The 15369-nt window shown below is 35.9% G+C and overlaps 1 long non-coding RNA gene across 1 annotated transcript; it reads left to right on the plus strand.

Annotated features, from left to right (window-relative positions):
• The first annotated feature begins 9927 nt into the window (after positions 1-9927).
• Positions 9928-12999, plus strand: LOC116244428 (uncharacterized). Its single transcript, XR_004170193.2, has 3 exons — positions 9928-10129; positions 11255-11326; positions 12956-12999. It is a non-coding gene; the product is annotated as an uncharacterized LOC116244428 (long non-coding RNA).
• The last annotated feature ends 2370 nt before the right edge of the window (positions 13000-15369 follow it).

Raw genomic sequence — 15369 nt, forward strand, 5'->3', positions numbered from 1 at the left:
TACTCTGTGACTTTATCAAAGACACTACAGTAACTAAACCTTAAAAGTGTCATAGATAATATCATAATAGGAATAAGCAACTAAACCTCTGTGCACAAGCATCTTACATTGTACTGTCATTGTTATGCAGACTGTGTCCAAGACCATCCTGTCTCAAGATCACAGCAATTAATGACATTTGCTTATTCCTGTGTTTTCCTGCTGATCATTGTGGCACTCTCAGAAATAAATAACACCATTCAGCAGGATTTTAATTGAACTGGCTACTATACAGAACTGGAAGGAATTCTCAAGGGACAGAAGATACACAGCTCTAAGTGAAAGCAAGAGGCCAGAACCTCTTGCTTCTGTTTCAGCAACAATAATAAAAACCTACTGTATAATAGTACAATAATCCTTCACAAACAAATCCTACCACCTTTTCAGTGGGCTCTGCCCTTTCACTTAGCAAGCCTTGTCTCCTTTCCTTCATTCACCATCCCTTATGTGTCTCACTTTGCTTTTACCTCTCAGATTCACAGCAGTATTTACAGATGTGCCCTTCAAATATCAGACTGTGTTCACTATAGGAAATAACCTTCCAGCATTCTCTTGAGTACGTATGCAGAAACGTAGGAATTCATTACAAAACAAAAACAAAGATCCAAGTGTGAAATGAAAGTAATATACTGTCTGTCTTGTCTCTTTTTCTCTCTTTCTCTCCATTTTCTAACTAGCTACTGGAACTGTACAAATATTTGTGATAAAGTAACTGCAGTGAAAAGAAACACAGGCATTTAGTTATGCTTCATTTAGTCTGACTTGACCTTTTTTGAAAGAGATTTATGCTACACAAAACATAAAAAATTCAAATTCAAATCAGGAACCCCCTACCCTCACCTCTTCACCCCCTCCCCCCGCCAAGAAAAAAAAAAAACAAAACCTCACAACAATTCAGTACATTAAAAATTCACTTTACAACTATCAATAAGCCAGATGGTTTAGTCTTGATATCTTGGCACCTTTCTACTCATTTATATTCCTTCCTCCCCCAATCAAAAAAACATTGTAATTGCCAGTTATCTTTTTTTCTTATTGAATTAATTTGTAACATCTTCATACCAAAAAGTGCAGAGCAGAATATTGGAGTGTGAGCCTGCATGGCTGCAGTGGAACCCAAGGCACTCAGTAGTGTTTTAGCTACATGGGCTTCATAGAGCACATTCAGCAGGAAAGCATTAACTATCACAAGGATCTATAAATAACATGAAGCAAAACTTCTTATTTTTAAAAGTTATAACATGCAGCACAAAGAGCAACTGGTGTACTGTGTGGCCTGGACTTCCCTGTGGACTGGTCTGAAGTGGAGCAAACACCAGGTGGAAAGGTTGATTTGCATTGTTGACATAACCACAGATCTGAATTTTCCTCTCTTCAGGGGATATGTACAAGATGCTTAATTACACACTCTCCTCTTCTAGTGAAACAGAGCATTTGAAATTTCTGCTCTCAGCTGCCCATGCCCTGCTAACCCTTCTTGTCCTAGAGCTGATGGAACTTTTTTTTTTCTTCAATATAATTCACTTAAATCCAGGAAAAAGCAGGCAGTTGAGTTTCATGTATTTTATGCACAGGTAAAGGATAAACAAGTATATGCAAGGAATAGTCAACATACAGGCTTGCAGAGCTCTATTTAAATAATATAGAAGCTCTTCTAGACATTCTTTTCGTCAGAAAAATCTCTTCCTACTTCAGTATTAATGAAGCCAAAATCAAGTGTGACTTGAGCAGATGAAAGCACAATCCGACTACATTTTCTCTTATACTGGTTTGCCTAAATATACTGTTACCTTCTTAAATTAAGCCTGTTTTACTATGAACATCAATGAGCCCCAAAATTGATGTTAAAGCCAAGAATGCAGAAATGTTCAAATGTTCTAGTATACAGATTAAAATTATTTATATCATTTACACCTGTCAATTTAAGGAAACAAATTAAACTGCTATAGTTTGAGCTTAAATTAAGATTAGAATTTCCACATTTGGTTTTACAGTGAATTAATTAAAGGTCTGTCTAGATGGAAGACTTGACCAGAATAGCTTTCTCACAAGAATGTATCCCTCTGTAGATAGTTTTATTCTAGAAATGCCCGCTTGATTTTTTATTTTGGGGTTTGGATTTTTTAAATCATGTTCAGTTTCATATACTATTGAATAAAGAGATCTATGTCTGAAGATACTTACAAGTACTTTATTTTAGAAGAAAAGATTCAAAAGTAGACAAAACCTTTAATGCATTTAAAACCACATTGTCACTTAACTCAAGGTGTAAGCCAAGGCCTGGGGTATTTTTAGCTCCCATATCTTTGGAAATCCAGACTTTGAACATGTAGAATACTTCAATTGTGATTCAAAAATCCTTTGACAGAGAGGAAAGCATAATTTATCACGCTGTGCTAGCTGATTTACTGTACATGTAAGCTCTACTTGTCACTCTGAATAACATTGATAGATTTAATTCCAAACCACATGAATGAGCCAGTATTTTTCTCTTTTCAGCTCAGTTGTGCAATACTGTCATTTGACAAGTGTGCTGAACTTGTAAGGCAAACTGCAGGGCATCACAAGATCTAAGAAATTCTAGCCAAAAAGAGAAAGCTATTCCTTTGGGAAGAAAATTGTCATAAATTTCACATATATTTTTGGAAGCTTTTTGGATAAAAGTAGTCACAAGGAATTGTAGTTGAATGCAAAGATTTTGAACAGCTGGAGTTGGTGGAAAACCAAATGTGATGAAATGTCAAATTAAAATGATAGTCACAAATGATAGGCAAATGTCAAGAACCAACTCTTCAAATAATAAATTTCTGTTATCGGGGTATGATGTTGAATGTATACTTGTTAAAATCACATAGTTTTACCAGGATACCAAGCACTGTCTTGTTCCTGGCAGAAGGTACAGGGGATGAGTTCAGAAGAGTATAGGAATGAGATAAACATATGGTTTTCCAAGGGTATGTCTTGGGGATATGTTAGTACATCTCCAACTGGTTTACTGCTTAGAGACATTCAGAACCAGAAATGATGTCTTAGTATTAAATAACCCTCAATGAATTTTTATTCCATAGCTTTGTCTGGGTGGACTCATGTCAACTCTGGCACTTCCAAAAAACAAGGAGTGTCACTTTTTCAGTAAGCTTTAAAAGATGAACCACTGTCTTTGTTTTAAATCCACCACCTGCAGTTCACCTGATACCCCTCACTTCTCATGTTAGAAAAGACAAAACCTAATCCTCACTAGTTACCTCATGTAAGCATTCAAAACAGGCACACCAGTTTGAGTCTAGACAATTTAGGGTAAAAATCAAAATTAAAAAATAGCTATCAATTTATCTTCATAGTTTCATGAGAAATATTAAAAAAAAAAAAGCCAACAATAAAAAAATCTGCATAACACATTTAGCTTTAAAAATACTACTAATTTAATAATACTAAAATAAAATAAAAATAAAATAAAATAATATTAATTTAATGATAAAAAATAATCCCTAGTGAGTCTTTTTTTTTTTTTTCTTCTGGTACTAAAGTACAGGTACTTTGGCTCGTTTGGCTTTGGAAGTGCTGATCAGAGGCTATCATCTTTTCTTAAGTCAGGAAAGCAGCAAGCTCTCTCTCTTTTCCTGGTCCCCAGCAACACAGTATACAAAGATGAATTGCTGCATTTAAAATAAAACTAGTCTCAACTTAGAGACAATAGAAATCATAGAAGGATTTCACTCTAGCAAGGAAGTATTCTAGGACACAGATCTCTTCATTGGGCAATTACGCTCTGGGCTTCACTCTGCCTGATGGAAAGTAGTAAATCCTCTTACAGCAGCTGTCTGGGCTGTGTATCCTGTTCCTCTGGTTCCTTTAAATGACAACCAGACTGCAATTTTTTCCATGGGATATGTTGTCTGAGTTGTCTGGGACAAGAGCAACTAGCATCTCTCATTTAGCTGTTTAAGGAAGGAAAACAGCAAATTTAGAAAGACCTGCATGCGTTCACATGTTCTCAAATTGCTCACTGCTCCAGATAACTGGGCTTCTTTAGCGTAGAGAAGAGAAGGCTCCAGGAAGACCTCATTGCAACCTTCCAATACTTGAAGAGAGCTTATAAACAGGAGGGGGAATGGCTGTTTACAAGGTGGATAGTGATAGGACAAGGGAGATTGGTTTTAAACTGAGACAGGGGAGGTTTAGGTTAGATATTAGGAGGAATTTTTTCACTCAGAGGGTGGTGACACACTGGAACAGGTTGCCCAGGGAGGTTGTAGATGCCCCGTCCTTGTAGGCATTCAAGACCAGGCTGGATGTGGCTCTGGGCAGACTTGTCTAGTGGTTGGTGACTCTGCCCATGGCAAGGGGCTTGAAACGAGATGATCTTTGAGGTCCTTTTCAACCCAGGCCATTCTGTGATTCTGTGATAAGCAGTTTCAGTCACTGGGATTGCTTTTTAATTGTTTTTTTTATGTCAGCTTCCAGCCAGATCAAGGTCTTCTTACCCATTCAACAGCCAAGCAGTCAGTAGTGCTGACACAAAAGTAGGAGGAAAAATGAGAGAGGAGAAAATAGGAGCAGGGGAAGGCATCTGATGAATACCTGTCTGAAGCACAGTCATTTCATTACATGTTTAAATCCCATCTTAAAATGCTTTACACATCAAAATAAAATTTGTATGAATCTCTCTGCAGTCAGATATACATTTCAAAAAGCACCTGGCCTTAAAGGTAACGAATGTAAAAGCTATTGCCACTAAAAATCAGGAAACATCAATTCAGTTGTTATTTACATTCCATTAAAAAAATAATAATCTCGTCTTTTTTCTAGCCTAGACTTTGCTGACTTCAGCTTCCAAACATGAAATCTCATTACACCTATTTCTGCTCTGCTAAAGTACAACTTCAGCCTGATATCCTTTGATTTGTAGGTGTATCAGTAATCAGGTTAGCAGCTCCTTAAATTCCTCACTCTTTCATTACAAATCAGGTTTCTAGAACTTGTAGCATTTTTGCGGCTCTTTTCTGAACCACCTGAGTTTACATCATCTTTTCTGCAGAACAGTCACAGGGTCTGGTCACTGTGCTGCAATATCTTTTTGCTGTACTTCACACAAGATGGATATCAACTTCCTTTTCATATTTGATGTGCATGCAGCAGAGCTGTTTCTCCTGTTACCTACAGCATCACTCAGCTTACAATAAGCTGCTTTACTACCACAACAATTTTGAATGTTTCAACATTTCAAGTACTTCCCACTAGTTTCTATTAATGACCTATTTGCTAATTTCCACAAGGACTGCAATGTTTTGATATTTGATTCTTTTAAATGAAAACAATTGTTATGGGAATTACCAAATTTGTCCATAGAAAGTAGGCATTCTCTTTATTGACTGCACCGACCATTTCTTTCTTCTGTAACTTATAATAAAAATGTCTATATTCTCTCAAGACTACTGATAAGGATGTTGTATAGCATTTGGTCAAGAACAGATTGCAGAGGGACTAGTTCCACAGTGTGATGATTCATTATTACAATCTTTTGAGATCTGACAATTAACAAATATTTAATTAGAGAAAGTTTTTAATTAGAGCTGCATGGCAAATAATTTCTCCATATTGCAAAATCTTCAGGATTTCAGGATTTTTTTCTCCTTTCTTAAAATAGGCAGAGATGCTGAAATCTCAAATTCTGGAGGGGCGGAGGTGGGGAAGGAAGAATAAAAAAGGATGAAAACTTGGAAACTGTGAATAAAAGGTGGGATGGTTGGCTGGGTGCTGTTTTCTTTTTTTTTCTTTTCATCACTTGGAGAGTTTTTACACTTATTTACAAGAATTTGTATTGTAAAAATATTTCCCTTATATATATGAACAACATCAACTAAAATACCTGAAAGACAGAATCTTCTACTGAAAAATTGAAAATACATGATAAAACAGAGAGAACATCAAAGCCTAAGAATAACTGATCAAATGCAACTCTCCCCCACACAAAGGCTGCTGTTTTGGCAAGCTGTTACTTGCCAAACTGAGCTAGTTTTAGTCCATTTAAGAGATCTTCACCGATTTTGTAGAGTGATAATTTTGATATCTGAATGTAATACAGGACTACATCAAATGTCTGAGAGACATCAGGAAGAGAGAAGGTTCAGTGAACTGACCAGATATCTAATGTGTCATTTATAACCTGCAGTCTGGGAATCCATTGGAATTCAGTCTAGTATGCCAAGACTTCCTGGATCATCTGAAAGGTACACCTTGCCCAACTCCTACCATTCAGTGTGTAAACACTAAGCAATTTTTTACATATATTGGCAAAAAAAGAAAAAAAAAAAAACAGAAAAAAAAAAAACAGAAAAAAAAAACAGAAAAAAAAACTGTTTGCTATTCAGACAATAGCTAACTTGCTTGGACTGCATTGATTTCATATCAGAAAGAATGAGAATATATATATCTCATGCAGAGCTTCTTGGATGGAGTCTAAGCGACTGGTTTTGTCATGAATATAGTCAGGAGAGAAAGAAATAACATCTCTTCTGCATCTATTCAGGCATCTCTGTAGTTAGTTTATATAAATACACATGTAATATAAATTAAAGAAGTGAAAGGAGATGAAGGACCTTTAATCATCAATCTAAACTGCATATGTATTAGTTCTCTCCTCACTGGTTTTGGACCTTTCCACTTAGCTCTCTTCCATATGCAGCACTGGTGATAATTCCCACTGGAGCATGCTCTCCAAACGCTGTGTAGATGAGCTGCCTCCCTCCCTAGGGCTCATTTCACCACACACAGCCCTCCAGCAATGTCCTAGCTGGTTTTGAACATTAAACAGCCTCAGCTGTCCTTTGCCTCAGCCTGAAGCACACAATGTGCCTCACTCTATAAAAAATGGAAGTCTGAGAGATTGCAAAATTTCTGATATTACAGACATTTCAAACAAAAAGCTCAGAAGTAGTTTTGATTTTCTCTTAAGATCAGAAGGATCCTGTTGTGGCCCAGAGAGAGCTCACGGCCAAGCATTCATCAGTCCTGAACGGAGCTGGCCCTATGCAAAGGGTGTGAGGAAAAGCAGGAAAATCTTTATTTCCTTCTTGTTTTAAAACTGTAGATTACATCCAGAAAATCCAGTACTTCTGTGGATAGTGCCAAGTTTCAGTACTAAAATTAATTTTTTGCAAAACATGAAAGAACAAGAAGAGAGGCTCAAGTTCAGAATGCCTAACTAGAGCCCCGAAAACATGAGAAAATTCACATAGGAATGAAAGTCAAAGGATGATTTCCCTTTCCCTCATCAGGGGGTTAAGGAAGCTCTTCCAAAGCAAGATAAATTCCTGTCCTGACTCATTTCTATGAACACTACCACCTCTTTGGGAGGCAGAATTAAAACATATAGCCTCAGAAGACTACAGTAATAGTTAACTTTTCCATCTCTTCTTTCAAGTTCCAGGTATTTCCTTTTCAAAGGAATTTTCTGTATCATTTCCAAAATCAACTTGTAGAGTTTGGGATTCCTACTGGTAGGGATTTAGCTTTCTTTCTATACAAGGTATAGACTTACCTTTTCCTTGACTATTTGATTCACAGAGCTCAGGCCCTTACTTTCTGCCATTTCCATCCTGAAGAGAACTCCTAAACTTTGTAGTATGAGCACCTAACTTTGACAATCATGCTTGTAATACCATTAAAAAAAAAAAAAAAAAGAAAGAAAGAAAGAAAAAGCCCAATATCCAGCTGGTCTGACAAGACTGATTTTCTATTTAAAAAAAAAAGACAAACAAACAAAAACAACAACACTAAAGAAACAAAGAAACAAAGCAAAACAAGAACACAAACACCCAACTAGTTTTCTTGTCATTGATCGAAGTATTATTCTCTCAGTATTTATGTATCCCATATCAATTCTTTTGTGATATTTACCAAGATTAGTTTCTAGGAATAGACTCCTAATATTGTTCAGTCATTTTTCTAAACTTGTTTAACATTTCCAAATACAGAAGACCTCAAACAAATTATATCAGTTTAAGCTTTTTGTAGTTAGATTTAAAAATTAATTCCAAAAATATTCACAGCTTTACGTAAATCAAAACATCTTTCACTCTTTCCTTAAATTTCTCTCTGAAATAAAAAACACTCTCCATGCATGAGAGAACTAATTCATGCATGCAAATGCTTGTGAGGAGAAAGTTGATTATTTCAAGCAGATCCAGAACCAGGAGGGAATAACTTTTGCCCAAACATGAAGGATTAAGTATGCTGGTATGTGTTGGAGACACCCTGGACACATTTCAAATGCAGCTTAACCTATAACTTTTAGAAGCTGTGGGCCGCACAGAAGAAACCTTCATATCTTTATTTTGAAACTTAAAATTCAATGAAAAAATTTGCTTCTTTAAAGTCAATGTCATTATGCCAGGAATTAATCAGTTTGGTAAAAGTGAAAGAAACTCACCCTCCAAAATCCTATTTGGCTATTGTGTTGTCTCCAGTGTAAGTTCCTTTTAGTCATGAGTGTATTAACCCCCACAGTATGCCTATGAAGTAAGGACAAATTAATGACTTTGTTCTACAGATAATTAAATAAAGCATAGAGTGACTGATTTTGTATCCTTTAATAGAATTTCTGGCTAATAATCTATAATATACATATTATATATAGAATATATTTATGCCTTTATGCCTTCATGCATGTTATGGCTCTAACTTGACTCCAAATATTCTATTAGAACAGGCTCATACAGGAAGCATTCATCCTAATGTTGGAATCTCATGAGGCTTTTTGGAAAGTAGGAAATTGGAATAACTCCTAGCTACAGCCAGGCAGGTGAAATGAATACGTTGAGCTAAGTGTGAGCCAATGGAGAGCCCAAGTTCCTGTCTATTGCAACTTTCTGAGAATTATTTATTCACTGTCTCAAAAGGTGGCAACAAGATGAGTCCTTGCTCTCCTAGCAAAAAAAGTTGTGCCAAAAATAAATTCTCATAGCTTTTGACTGGGCCAGCACAGTAATTTCCAGCATTCTTGATCTTTTCCAGTCAAACTGGGACTTCTGGTTAACCTACCATAATTAAAGAGTTAAACGTCTGATAGTGCCCTCAGAAACTAAATATGCTCAAGCTGGGGGAGAAAGCTCAAACATACACAAATCCTTGCTGCAATACATGGAGATTTTCATTAACTAATCAATAGAATTAATAGGTGTTTTGTGTCTCTTAGTAGACAAGAATTTTTTCCATATATAGCTATCAATGTCTGGACAGCTTTCTGATGAGTAAAGCCCAAATGAGAAATATTCCAATACCTATGACACAAGAAAAAAAAAAAAAAAGAAAAAAAAAGAGAGAGAGAGAGATGTCTCTGATCCAACAAACAGCTCCAGGTGCAGTGGCTGGCAGAAAAAAAAATCTTTCTCACCTCCCTCCATGTCTGATGCACATGACTTCTTTGCATGTGTTGAATGCCAGAAGGGCCATGGCTGTGTACCAGTGCTTCATGTAAGCAATCTCTCAGCCATAAGTGGGGCAGAATACAAATGAGACACTGTCTGGTGTACTTTGTCTAGCCTTAGATACCTGCTGCTGTGGAATGCTGCTGTCACTTCACTGAATATCTAGCTGCCTAAAGATTAATAGAAAATGTGGCAGAGAGCGAGGAGTTCCCATCAACAGAAATATTGAGGAAAAGAAATCTGACCTGAAAATCTACCTGAAGGACAAGTCAGAAAAGCCTTAGAGACAGTTACCAGACAGTGTTGTCCTCTTGGATATATTTTTATTGTTTCTTTGCCATTTGTGCTAACTGTTCTTGCAGACCATTTCTTCCACTTTACATGATCCTCTATTGAAATCATAGCACTGAATTTGTGACACCACAATTATTTCCATGGCAACTAGTTACTGTCAAGCAGAGAAGCACTGCAAGGACAGCAGAGTAGGAGTGATACAATCAGCAATTTTATTCTGTCCAGAGAATTCCAAGCTGTTGGAGAGTGCACATAGTGACAGAAAGGCCAACACAAAAGGCCCTGCACAAATCAGATTACTTGTAATGAAAGTAGGAATAATGATCTCCAATCAACTGCAGCTAATTTACATTTACTGCACCCTTCAAGTAATAATAATAATAATAGTAATAATAATAATAGTAATAATAATAATAATAATAATAATAATAATAATAATAATACCTTGAAGCAACTGCAGAATCCTTAACAAGGCAAGTTTTGAGTTCCAGTCCATCAAAATGTAAGCATAGGGAAATCACCCCTCTGTATGAATGCCATGTATCAATCAACAGCAATTCAATTGGAGACAGATGTAAGCCAGGTCAATTGACTTTCTGTCCATTCCAGAATGAATTCCAATCATTTGGCAAGAAAGTACCAGGTCAGGATTTGACAAAATACATTTGAATATCTTCCATGTAATACCATGTTTGTTTTTCTCAGAACTGTAATCTATGTTCTCCATTCCAAGAATTTGAAAAATAAATATAAAACAAAAAAATAAATAAAATGGGAATGAATTAGTGGAAATTCAAGTAATATGCAGCCATATACAACTTAAACAGGGCTTTGTAATCACTTCAGTGTAGAAGGTACATACTTGAAAGAAGTGTGATTTATTTGGTAAATATATAATCAAGTAGAAAAAAAGATTAAATTACCAGTGAAGTTGCTTTTTCCTTCTAGATATTTCATGAAAGTGTCAGTTCTACTTTTAGATCATCCGTGCATGTGTCCTTAGGAGTGGAATGGTCTTAATTACTAAAAGCTAAGTACATGAGCCACAGATTACCTATTGTGTCCCTTCCAATGTAATGAAGACTCCGCAGTGGTCCTTGCTGTTGAACCCAACTTGAGGGTTGTGTGGGGTTTGGTGCTTTTGTTTCTCATTTGTATGCTTTTGTTTTCTGAAAGCTGCCTGAAAGCTGCCTGCTAATTATACTTTGAGACCCATACTTAGTATGTTAAAAGCAATTGCTTCTGTCTGAAACCTAACTGTGCTTATCTGGCTTATGTTCGGCCTTTGTGCTGTGTGACAATCGAAGCAAAAAAGATACAGAAACTACCTTGGTAATCAAGATCCTCAGCAGGGGTAGGCAGGTGTCATAGCAGAAGTAATGTTGGTTTACACCAGAGAAGGATCAAGCCTTTTGACCTTTACATTTTTATTAGCAGATCACTGTCATCCCACTGTAATCTAGAGTTTCTTCTTCCATCCCATTGTCTTCTAGGAAGTGTCTGAAATAAGAATTGTGCTCTCCGGAGACAGAGAAAAGACTTTTCATCATCCAAAGCCCTGTCAGGTAACTGATTATCTGAGTACGTACGCTTACACTGACTTCCCTCCATCACTCACAGCAAACATGAGGAAGAACACTGATCACAAACTGCTCCAATTTCCTGCTTGCAGCTAAGGGTAACTCTGAACATAGCTGGCATTTCCAGATTAACTGTAGTTCAATGCACATAGCTAATCCTTGCTAATACAAGGTGATACTTTGAATGTTTTGAATCCTATTGATTAATTCCAGCCAGGATCTTATGAAGTTTCAGAATTTAATTTCTCTGCTTTGATATCAGATAAAAGAATACATAATTCTCTTTCCAGGTAGAACAGTGTAGCTTGGATTGCCTCTTTCCCATGATTTTAGCCTTAAATTCATATTTTTTTTTAACTTCCCACTGATAAACTTACAGAACATGACTTTAATCTTTTTAAAAAATAAATATAATTACAACTCTAATTCCTGTTTCCTTTGAAGAATTTCTCCTCAGTAAAATGATGTACAAATACCATTTGTTATTTTAAAAGCACAGCTTTTCATAAGGCTCCTGTCATAAATAGGACATTTAGTATTGGATTCGTTATTAAACCAGACGGCATGCAGAGCTGGCAGCATTTTGCAGCAAGGCACACAGCCTGTTTTATCAATGAGTTCACAAACAATCAATAAAATCTTGGGAAGAAAAGCACTCCTTCTTGTCCAAATGGCAACAGAGATTCATCACATGAGTTTTATCTGTGGATAGGACTATGCTTCTTTCATCTCAAGCAGCTACTAAAACAAAAACTCTTTCAAAGAGTCACATTGGCAGGTGATGACAGTGAAAGTTGAAAGGGCTGTTTGGAAGGTTTTATTTTGACTACACTACAGTGAGAGAAGGGAGCTGTGCTTTAAACAACTCATTCTGAGAAATATGTCTGCGTGCCCAATTAATGGCAGCACAAGCTTCCACAGAAAATATAATGACAGATTCTTAGTACCTGTGACAAGAACTGTTTTCAGCAAGATTTTCCCCTCATTCTTTGTATACCCAGTTTCTTATGGGTCTTCTTTTCAAAAGGATGATAGTTTATTTCTGCATCCATTATGCTAGCTGTTATGTGAAGCAGTTTCAGATCTAGTAGAATTTTTTGAAAGCATCAGAATCTGACACACTTTTCTCCCCCTTAAATCTTCAGACTTATCTGTATTTCATATCTGCTCCAATTCACAAAACTGAAACAAGCAAAATGACTGAGGAAAGGCAAAGTAGTTCAAAAGCCTGAAAACCATTCACCTCCATGAGGCATTTTGATAGGGTGACACCACAGAGAAGTCAGAGCAGTGCGGATTCAATCCGACTGCCAAACCACGCCTACCTATCTCACTGTGAAACCTGCAGCCATCTCTGCAAGCCTGAGGGCTGGCAGGAGAGTCTACACATAGGCTAGAGTACGATATCCTCATTATTGTGATCCAGAAAATCAAACTGCAGACAAAAGCAGGCAAGGTGCAGTCAAAAGAAACAGTAGAAATCCAGACTGTGGTTTCTCATGCACATAATAGGGCCATTTTGAGGTCAGACTCACCAGTATGGCCACTTACCCAATGAGCAGAAAAGTCATGCAGTGGGATTTAGCTTGTTTTTATATGATGTCTTTGTTTCAGAATAGATAAAAGACCTGAGGCTGATGAAGGTCTGACTCAAAGCAGAAGTAGACCATGTAGAAATGTTGAAAGTGGTGTAATAAAGTCTCTTGTTGGAAGGCACAAAGGCGTCCTTTGGATAACTGTAGAGGAAGTGGACTGAATAAGTAAATTGTCAAAGGTAGAACTGCTCAGAAAATTTCCATGGTTTTTGAATAAATAGATGTATTCAGAAATTCTGGATTGAAAACAGTTCTTTTGGCTACCAGTTTTCAACTATTTGAAATTACAAATGGTGTTTTCAATTGATATTTCTAACACAGAGGTTTCCTTTACTCTGGCTCTGAACTGAATATTTTTCTGTGTTTTCTTGTTCAGTCAGAAAGAATTGAATGAATTATTAAGATTTAACAATTATAAATTTTCATTTGTTTTAAAAATCCATTCAAACTATTTCTTTTTTTTTTTTTTTTTTTTTTCCTTTTTACTACAGGCAGTTATGTTTGATTGGAATTACAGTTCTCTCTAAAAATCATCACAGACTAATTTGGGCAGGATTTTTTTTTTTTTTTTTTTCTGACAGCAGATTCTGACTGCCACTTACAGCACTACGATTCCTGGTGTCTTTTTACCAGCTCTCGCTATTGACATGCTGTTATTACTTATGCAAATCATTTAGCTTGCTTCTACTTTATTATCTTCTTAGTAATATAGCAGTAATCTTCTAAGTCAGAGAAAATTTCTGAAGAATATTTATTAGGTACTTAGAACTCAGAGAACATGGATTTTCGAACACTAGCATAAAATTTATGCAATTATATTTGTTTCTTGTGATTATTCTTGATATACTCTTTACTGCAACAGAGACAACTCAGACTTTTACAGTGGTAAATACAGCAATATTTAATATTTAATTCACTCCTAAACCTCCTAGTAGCAATTATTGTTTCATTTTCCTAAAATCTGAGCCCAGAGCATATTCATTCATATATATTCAAGCTTTTTAGTTCATAACAACTTAGTGCCTTTTTAGTCTTTGTGAATCACATAAAACAAGCTTGATTGAATCTTATTTTGATTCTGACAAAGGTTTAAGAAGGCCCCAGTGGAGATTTTGTATAAAACTGACAAACCTTAAACTATGTTCAAGATGTATTTTTATTTCCATTTTTGTACCTATTGGTACATTATAATTGCAATCCTTCCTTCCAAGAGGATAAATCAGAAGATCATGACAGTACGATTGGAAGCAGTCAGGCATCTTCCACAGATTGATATGTTTTGCTTCATTCACTCTAGTCTCCCTGCTGCTTCCTACTTTTATCTCAGATTTTCTTAGTCGGATTTCTTCAGACTGTACATTGTGAGTGAGTGGTGTCAGTGACATACTTCATGCACATAAACTTTGTAAAAAAAAAACCCTGTGAAATACAACTCAACAACATTCTTTGCGCACTCTCTGTGTCCTATCTTGTCAAAGATAATATTGTTATATTAACTACTATTTGAATTTTGGAGTGCCAGCTATAAAATGCATGCTTATCCGAGGATTTCAAAAACTTTATGAACTTCACGAACAATATAAATCCTTATGAAGAATAATGTTGAAATGAATGTAAAAAACTGCATTTCTTATTTGGCAGATTCATTCCTACTGTACATTAAGTGCCAAAACACTGTGCATCAGGTAATCACAACCATCAAGTTACAGTATAAGATGAAATTGCTGGTAGGCAGCTACTTTTGAAAGGTGATCCGGTATTATGTGTTGACCTAGACCAATTACAAAACAATATCATTAGCTTAAACAGCCATGAAAATAATTGTATACGACATGTGCTTTTAAATTGGATAGGCAGTAATTTGTTTTGGAAGATGAGGTTTTTTCCCTTAATTTCAACACTTTTTAAGTTCTTGATTTACTTTTTATTTATTTATTTATTTAATTTAACGTAATGATAATTTACGTAAAACTCATATTTAGTAGTGGTCAGACAACTCAGTTTGCCTAACTAAAAGAAGGCAGTAAAAAAAACAACAATTGCAGTCAAAGGAATGGAGTATTTCAAGCAATTCAATAGGGTACTACTCTTTGTCATGGAAAATAGCTGATGAATAAAGTTCTGAAGATCTCTGGAATTATAATGTATGGAGAATATGAATAGAAATGATATTTAATTTCCTCTCCAAGACATGCACTTGTGTGCTTCAAATGAAAATTGTGCATTGTTGCAAAATGAAAAAATAAATCATTTCCCAGTCATGTGTAATTAAGATATAGAATCCCATCCTTTACATAATTTTACAGGTTAGAGTTACAAAGAAAACAAAGGCTGTTAAATATAAAGATCCATTTTCAGAAAGTCTTGAAGCAGCCAACATTCAGCATTCCTGGGAAGTGTGTCACAACATGCTTGCAGGTTCTTAAATCTTCC

Source organism: Phasianus colchicus, chromosome 6, assembly GCF_987193195.1.
Source record: "Phasianus colchicus chromosome 6, bPhaCol1.hap1.1, whole genome shotgun sequence".
NCBI lineage: Eukaryota > Metazoa > Chordata > Aves > Galliformes > Phasianidae > Phasianus > Phasianus colchicus.